This window comes from Apodemus sylvaticus, chromosome 19 (genome assembly GCF_947179515.1).
Source record: "Apodemus sylvaticus chromosome 19, mApoSyl1.1, whole genome shotgun sequence".
NCBI lineage: Eukaryota > Metazoa > Chordata > Mammalia > Rodentia > Muridae > Apodemus > Apodemus sylvaticus.
Window position 1 is genome coordinate 45,945,064 of NC_067490.1, and position 8,504 is coordinate 45,953,567.

At 41.1% G+C, this 8,504-nt stretch overlaps 1 protein-coding gene and 1 pseudogene across 1 annotated transcript in view; one reads left to right on the forward strand and one right to left on the reverse strand.

Annotated features, from left to right (window-relative positions):
• Positions 1-884: 884 nt before the first annotated feature.
• On the reverse strand, positions 885-5,418 carry LOC127669216 (heterogeneous nuclear ribonucleoprotein A3-like; annotated as a pseudogene).
• Positions 5,419-6,970: 1,552 nt separating this feature from the next.
• The window catches only part of Scml4 (Scm polycomb group protein like 4), a 49,982-nt gene continuing 48,448 nt past the window's right edge, over positions 6,971-8,504 (forward strand). Inside the window, 2 exon segments of the mRNA XM_052162924.1 lie at positions 6,971-7,007; positions 7,141-7,184. The gene's annotated coding sequence lies outside the window, so the exon portion shown is untranslated.

The following is an 8,504-nucleotide window of genomic DNA, read 5'->3' on the forward strand; positions in this document are numbered from 1 at the left end:
TCAGAGAATGAGACCCATTCATAAATTGTTTGTTTTTCTCTTTGATTGTTTGTCTCTGATTTGAAATTTCAAACCATGCAAAATGGCTCACAAAACAAAGTAAGAACCACATTTCAGTTTCTCTTGCCCAGGGACAACCACCTCGTCTTTTGAGGGTTTTCTTTCCCAGACCCAGACTAGTTTATAAAGCACTGCAGGTTCTTACATGAGCCATTCAAAGACTGTAAGAAGTGCCCTACATATGTCATATGCTTTCCTGTACACACACAGATGCACACACACACACAGATGCACACACACACACACGTACTCATGCATGCTTAAAATCAGTAAGTATTCTGTCTTTTTTTTTTTTAACTTTTGAGATCATTTTCATTTGAAGGTAATCTTAAGGCTATTGCATTCACAAATATGCTATTTTTTATTACCCAATTCTAATGATCTAAAACACATATTGCAAACATACAAATATCATTCTCTTCACATGTCAGCGCCCATTCATCACTGTTGGGGAAATGGGGAGAATAGATTCCCCTTAAATTGCAAGTCAGTAGGTGTTTTTTTTTTTTACAGTTAACTTTAGCAAAATTCCTACAAAAGAGTAATTAACAATGATCTTCTCTACTTGCTAACTCACAAGGAGACACCTTCAAAACTGCATTTTGTTAAAGTTTCTGTACTAAAATGTAGAAAAACTGAACTACACAAATATTGAAAAGTTAAAAATTCCTTAATTTTTTATTCCTGGCACCACCACCACAATTACCAGGGCAATATACCTGGTGTAATGAAAAGAAAAAGACAAAGACAAAGCTACAACAGATGGAAGACCTCAGGATGTGCATCTAACTGACACCACACTGCATTAATCAATAGCTGCACCTTTTGCAAACTGTGGTAATAACGGTCCTGAACAGGAAGGGCTTCCTGTTTAAGCCACACTGACTTTCCTGACTCTGGGTCATCATTCCTTCTGTGGCAGACTTTTACAGATCCTCTAATGCATTTGGGAAGACTGTCTCAAAGTGACCTGCAGCTTTCCTGACAACTCCTTGCTCTCTCTCCTGCTGAGAACTGTAGCCGTTTCTGTTTGATTTAAAACCTTCTGCTACCACATCCATCACTTCCACCGCTAAATCCATAGCCACCACCATAAGGACTGCCTGAGCTCCTGCCCCCCTTCATGGGTCCATAACTTGATTGTTGCTGTCCATTGTGATTTCCAAAGTCATTATAGTTACCACCACCACCATAGTTACCGCCACCAAAATTTCCTCCTTCATTGTAACCATCGTATCCTCCTCCTCCAACACCTTATCCACCACCTTGATTTCCATATCCTGGTCTACCACCTCCATATCCTCCTCTACTACTGTAAACAGGACCACCATCATAGTTGCCACCATCACCTCCAAATCCATTATATCCACCATCACCACCTCCATAACTACCTCTGCTGCCACAACCTCCGCCACCACAGCCTCCTCTTCCACCAAAGTTTCCTCTACCACCTCCAAAGTTTCCTCCACGACCCGTGAAGTTGCCAGATCCACCTCTACAACCTCTCTGTGATCCAGCAGACTGCACCTCTTGTTTAGAAAGGGCTTTTTAAACTTCACAATAGTGCCCATTAATAGCGTAGTATTTCTGAACAACAATTTTATCAACTGTGTCATGATCATCTAAAGTTACAAAAGCAAATCCTCTCTTTTTCCCACTCTGTCTGTCTTCCATAACTTCTATGGTTTCAGTCTTGCCATACTTTTCAAAGTCTCTCAGATGATATTCTTCTGTATCCGCTTTAATACCACCAACAAAAATTTTCTTCAACATGAAATGGGCACCAGGCTTTACAGAATCTTCTCTAGAAACAGTTCTCCTTGGTTCCACTGCGTGCCCATCAACCTTGTGTGATCGTCCCCCCTCCCCCAGTGGTGGTGGCAGTGACAGCCGGAGTCAGGCTGGGGGCAACCAGGTGGCGGTTTTACCTCCATTTTGAGACCAGACTCGCCTCTTCCAACTCGAGTTCAATATGGAACCGAGAGGAAGAGCAAATATTCCATCTTCCAAGGCTGTTTTGAGGGATGTTTAATAGTTCATCATTATAAATATTTTTGTAAAGAATGACCTTGATCATATATTTTTGGGATCTCTTTAGATTTTTTTCTTTATTTTTAAGTAAATGATTTTTCATTAGAATTTGTTCATTCTGTTTTTCTTTTCTTTCCTTTTCTTTTCTTATGTTTTCTGCTTGTTTGTTTGTTTGTTTGTTTGTTTGTTTGAGATAGGGCTTCGCTATGTCTCTCTGGTTGTCCTGGAACTCACTATATAGACCAGGTTAGCCCTCCACTCACAGAAATTTTTCTGCCTTTGCTTCCCAAATGCTGGGATAAGAGGCGTGCATCACTATATCTGGCTATTGTTATTTTTTTAAAAACACAGAGGGACTCTTCCTTCTGGATGACAGTTTTTTTATTGCATATTTTAATATTTTCCTTTTCTATTACTACTGAACCATATTTAAGCTTGATAAAATTTCTTGGTATCTTCCATACTTTACCTCTTCCGAACAAAATCCCATTTGTCTTGCTCTCAGTGCTCCCCAAAGCTGAAACACTTCCTTATCTTTATTATTATTATTAATAATAACTATTTTTTCTCTTTCCTATCCATACCATGGTTTTGTAAAGGGAGATTTTGGGAACCTGCATCCCCCATCCCCTACTTTCCAAAGTGTCTGGATCTGTTATTGAAAGTGAGTTGCTTTACTAGTGATTCTCCAAACTCTAAAATTATCCTTTAGAGACATTTAGAAGATACCTTATGGTTCTGATAAATTCATTTATTATCCAACTAAGTATCCTTGTTACTTAGCATTAAATTTGTCTGTGATGAGTGTTGGTGAACTTGTTGAAGTGAAGTTTCTTTTGAGACTCAGTTGTGTCATGTGATGTTTTTCTGGAAACTTTCCTATGAGAGGATGTTTTGCTGAGAACAGACACGTGGTGTTTTCTAGAAACTGCCTGGGAAAAGGGCACGTGATGTTTAGCTAGAGAGGTATGAACATAACCCATTAGACAGTGGATAATGCTGTGTGGTCTTGGTTCGCCTTACCACTCTTTCCTGGTCATCACTTGTCATGATGTCAGAGAGAGAAATACCACCAAAGAACTTGTGGTGGTGTCCTGGTGGCTTCTTGTCACTTCCTCAGATTCAGGCCAATTGGCAGAGCCTTGCAGTTCCTTCTGGGTTGACCTGCTGCTGCTCATTCATGAGTGGTGTTTGTAGTGGATCGAGCTGCCTCTGCTGATTCATGTGAACTGAGCTCCTGATATCCTGACAGTGCAGATTGAATTCGCTCCAACGAACTAGTTCTGAACAGGTCCACATTCTCCTTTGACCTATTAACCTTTCTTTTCCACTGCCTCTGCTGGGCTCGAAGGGAGGTTAAAGCATTTAGGAACCCTTATTAAAAGTGGGTTTTGAAAAATATAAGCCTACAGCCTGTTCTTGAAATGAAATGAGCAATCACTCGGGCATGGTAGGCTGAGGAAGCTTGGGTATTTCCTGCCTCTGGCTCTGGCTCCCATCCCTGTGGTACCTACCACTCTACTGACAATGGCTCCTTGCTGGTCAATTAGCATACATTACTTAAGAGACTAGTTATCTGGCAGGGCTCTCACACTGCCTAAGATGGTTGGTGCTTCTGTGGAAGGCAGGAAGTGGGAGGCAGCAGGAGTCATGGTCACTGAGAAGAAGGTGAAATGCCAGGGGAAAGGAATGAGGTGAACAGATAGGGTTTTTTTTGTTTGTTTTCTTTTTCTTTCTTTCTTTTTTTTTTTTTGAAAGGCCTTTGTTATTCGGAACAATTTAAGGACAGTTTAGTTGTCGGATGTCAAAGACTCTTCTTAGGTTTATTTATAATTGAAATTTTGTTGCTAACTCATACTGTCCTAAACTTGATTTCCTTAAAAATTGTTTTTATTTTACTTACTATGTGTGTACATGTGTGTGTATCAGTGTGTGCACAGAGGGACAGACAGCATGTGTATAGGTGAGTGTAAAGGGTAGCAATTGCCTCCCGTGGTTCTTGGATGCTGTCCACTTTAGTTCTGAGGCAGGGTCTGTCAGTGAGACCTGGGGCTCACCAGTTAGGTTAGGCTGGCAGGCAAGTGAGCCAATCCAATAAATGTACCTGTCCCTGCTTCCCCAGTGCTAGGATCACAAGCACAGCTGCTATGCCTGCCTTTTTTATATTGTACTGAGGATGGAACCAGAGTCTCACCTTGCAAGCTGAGCAGTGTATCAGCTGGGCTTTCTGCTCAGCCCCTAACCCTAAGCTTTCTCTTGCTTCCTTTTTGACATTGATGCTAATAGACACATTATTAATCTCCACACTAAAGGTACAGTAAGACAGGCGTGTGAAAACACTGTATTCCCAGTGGACGGAAGCAGAAGGCATGTAAGTTGGAGGGTAGCTTGGACTGTGTAGCAAGACCTTGTCTCCTAAAGCCAAAATTAAACAAAGTCAAACAAAATTTAAAGATGAAGGCAACACAGAAAGGTGCAGAAACACACCCTACAATAAGAAAAGCTTCTGTTTCTAAAATCTTAAACTCATACTAAAGAAGCAAAATTTGATCATGATAGGTCAAAATGAGACTGACTTTTACCTGACAAGCTCATGTTAGGTTTCATTGGTTCATTTGTACTCTTGGCTTTTTTTGCACCAGAGAGTGTTTGGGGGTGTTTGTTGGTGTCAAGGTCCAGAAATAGATTTTTATGTTATGAATTCCTATACAGTAGTCATAATTTATTGACTCTAAGATGTATTTGATTACAAAATGTATTATCTTATGCGTTGCTAAGAATTCTGATCTGCTTGAGGGATATAGGGGCTTCTGTATTCCAATAAGGTTAGTATGTTTTTTTTTTAAAAAAAAAAGTATTTTAGAATCAGTGAGATGGAACTTTTTTTTCAACACAGAAAAAAAGAAAATTGATATGTTTAACAGGTTGCTTTTTGTGTAGATTATCTTATTTTTATTTTATTTGTAACTATGTGTTCACACATGTGCCTGTCTGAAGACTTATGTTGGTTAGTACAGTGCCTGCAGACACCAGAAGAGGCCTGGGGAGTTACAGGCGTTTGTGAGCTGCCTGAGGTGAGTGTTTGGTCCTCTGGAAGAACACTGGCAACTCTCAACCACAGAGCCAACTCTCTATACCTAGCTTTTCTCTTTATCTGAAATATTCAACAGTGTGTAAAATACAAATATTTCTTCCTTAAAACTCTACTTACAGAGTTGTGAAATAAAAAATATTCCTCCTTTAAAATTGTGTTGATGGAGTTGGAAGTGTGGTTCACTGGTGAAGGGCTTGCTTAGCACACATAAGGTCATAGGTTCAATACGCCATGTTACTAAAAAAAAAAAAAAAAAGAAGAAGAAGCCTATCTACCAAATATGGTATTTCCAAAAACAAATCTTCCCCTATTGTTTTTTTAAAAAGAATTTATAGTGTTTTACTTTTTCTTCCCTGAGTATGTAGTCTCTGCTTTCCTGAGTCTCCCTCCCTTCCCCCTCACCCCAGCCCCCTCTCCCCTCTGACCCCTCCAGGTACCCAGAAGTTCCCTACTAATACCTGCTGCTACTCTCTCCTGCCCCTCACCCCCACCCCCACCTCCACCCCCATCCCCACCAAGGTATAGGGAGCTTCCCACTAACTAACACCTGCTGCAGGCTTCTCAGAAGCCTCTCATTTCAACGGGAAGGTTCTACTCTGCAGAAGCGGATGCATCACCTAACATTGTCCCGGAGTTAAAGTTCTGCCCCACTGCACACATTCCTGCCGGTGGGTGCCGGACATCTGACCCTGAGCTCCCTCTTCCCCTGTTCTCTGGGGTCATGGTTTTGTTCGTGGCCTCTTGCTTCCAGATTTATGGAATTCTACCCGAGCAGCTTATGATTAACATTGTCGGAGCTATGCTAAGGTCACGGTCGCGTGCAGGGGGGCTGTGGAGGAAGGACTGTGTGCTGTGAACGTTGCCCACAGTACGGCCATCTTTAGTGACCTTTGAGCAAGCCTCCTTCCATTTATTTTACCGTGTAGCATTTTGCATAATTGGGATCATTTTTATGCATCGTTTGTGTGCGAGAGGCTTCTTCTGCCTAGCATCATGTTATGCAAATGTGTTGCTAAAGGCTTTGACTTGTTCGCCAGTTTTAGTTTGTCGATGTATTAGCTGTTCCCTTATGTATTGTTATTTGGGCTGTATCTGTTTTATTTCTGCAATTCTAAATAATGGTGAAGTGAACAATTTCTGTATGCAAACTCCTGTCCGCACTTTGATTGAACGATGTCATGACGTTAATGAAATGGACTTGTTAAAAAGGGTGATGACAGTTTGTCATTCAACCAAAGAAACAAGAGGAAATATGGAGGAATGGATGAGTTTGTGTAATACAATGGTATTAAATATGATATAATTATATTATATTATATATTATTAATATATTAATATGTAATTAGTAATATAATTATAATTGTTATGTATATTATATAGTTACATATTAATCATTAATATAGTGTGATAATATAATATTTGATATGATATTCTATTTCTATATTATTAATATAATATAGTTTATTTAGCATTAAACATTACAAATATAGAAGATCATATGTAGTATTTAGATACTATTGTGATACTATTTTATTAGCCCAAAATTAAATTGAGATATGAAAGTGTCCAGTCTGGCGATAATTGCAGATGTGTTGAGATCCAGGAATCTATTGTTTTCTCACACCTAGCAGTACTGCAGCCTGGCGGTGCCTGGCTCACCTACATGTACCCTGTCTTTCTCCTATAAATGGTAGATGTGCACAAATCGCTATCAGATCTATCTGCTCTGAAAACCAAGCAGACATTCCCAACTTTGTTTTCCTTTCTGTCTGAACTGATTCTCAGGACCTCTCTCGCCCGCGTGCGGTTTGCTCCTCATCCGGTAAGACTGGCACCAGCAGAGATGCAGACACAGAGGGTCCCGGGGAGGAAGCGCGGCCGGCCTCCACTTCACTCCACACGGGTGCAGATGGCAGTCCATAACCTTTATTCTGCTTCTTCTGCCTCGGTGCCAGCAGTGACAATCCCGAAGAAGAGAGGGCGGAAACCCAGGTACAAGGTATGCCTCCGCCATCTCCTTATCCCAGATCGTGTTGGGCACAGCTCTGCGGCAAAATGCCATGGAAGACAGGCCTGGGTAAACACGGGCTGAGAAATAAGCCTCTCACTGGAACAATGAGGCACACACAGCACGCTGTTGTGTACTTTTTTTTTTAACAAGTGGAGGAAACAGGTCACAGCAGATGGGGAGCTGTAAGCTGAGCAGACTTCAGGGCTGCTGCTAAACACGATTATTAAGCTTGCCTCTAAATGAGAGTGTCAGGAGCTGAGCTGTCCCCTGACTGTTCTCACCAGGGTGGACCTCGAAGACACTTCTAGAACTTATTCCTCATCTGTAGTGTTTTTTGTTTTTTGTTCTTTGTTTTTTGTTTTTTGTTTTTTGTGGAAGCAGCTGATATTCCTGAGACATTTAAAGTAATGTCATGAGTAGGCCGGTGTTGAAAGGTGTAATAAAGCTTCCTGGGCTGAGATTTAGCACAGGACTCCTGGGGTACGGATTATAGTTTTCTGCTTATAAACGATGCTGATGTCAAGTTTGGCTGCAAAGAGGCACATCCGTAGCAATCAGAGTCCTGAGAGCATCGAAAGGACTAACAATATGGAGGGAGAGGCTATGTGTGTGTGTGGGGGAACAGATCTGATGATGTAACCCGATCCTACACTCTGCCCAAGCCCAGCCCAGCCCCTGCTATGACAGATTATGAAGGGCTGACTAACTGAGGGAAAAGAGAAGTTCGTTCTCCGCCAGCCTCCGGGCTTTAGAAGAAGAGCATCAGTAGTTGTCATAGTTTTCATGAAATAAAACTGGTGTTTCCATCTTGAGACCTGAATTCTGCAGCCAAAGTGTAAATTGGCAATTAACTCTCAAGTATTAGGAAAATGTATGGAAATGATTTCAGGTCAGCAGAAAGAGCTTGTGAAGATAGGGTAATGAATCCAACCTTTACCCATCTCCTTTGTACCCCTTTCAAATGTGAAAAAAATAGGCGTGGGGAAAACGTTGGTTATTCAAAATTACTTTAGTTTCCTTAACTTTTTTTTGAGACATCATTTATTTTTATTTTACTGAATGCGTGTTTGCTAGAATTGTGTGTAGCACATGTGTGCAATGCCTGAAGAGACCAGAAGAGAGCGCTGGATCCCCTAAGAGAGAAGTTACAGATAGTGGTGAACCACCACATGAGTTCCGAGAATTGGTCTTGGGTCCTCTACAAAAGCAGCCAGTGCATCTTCCCAGCCCCTTATTTAATTTTTTAAAAAGTGTGTGTGTGTGTGTGTGTGTGTGTGTGTGTGTGTGTGAGCACAAGTGCCAACAGAG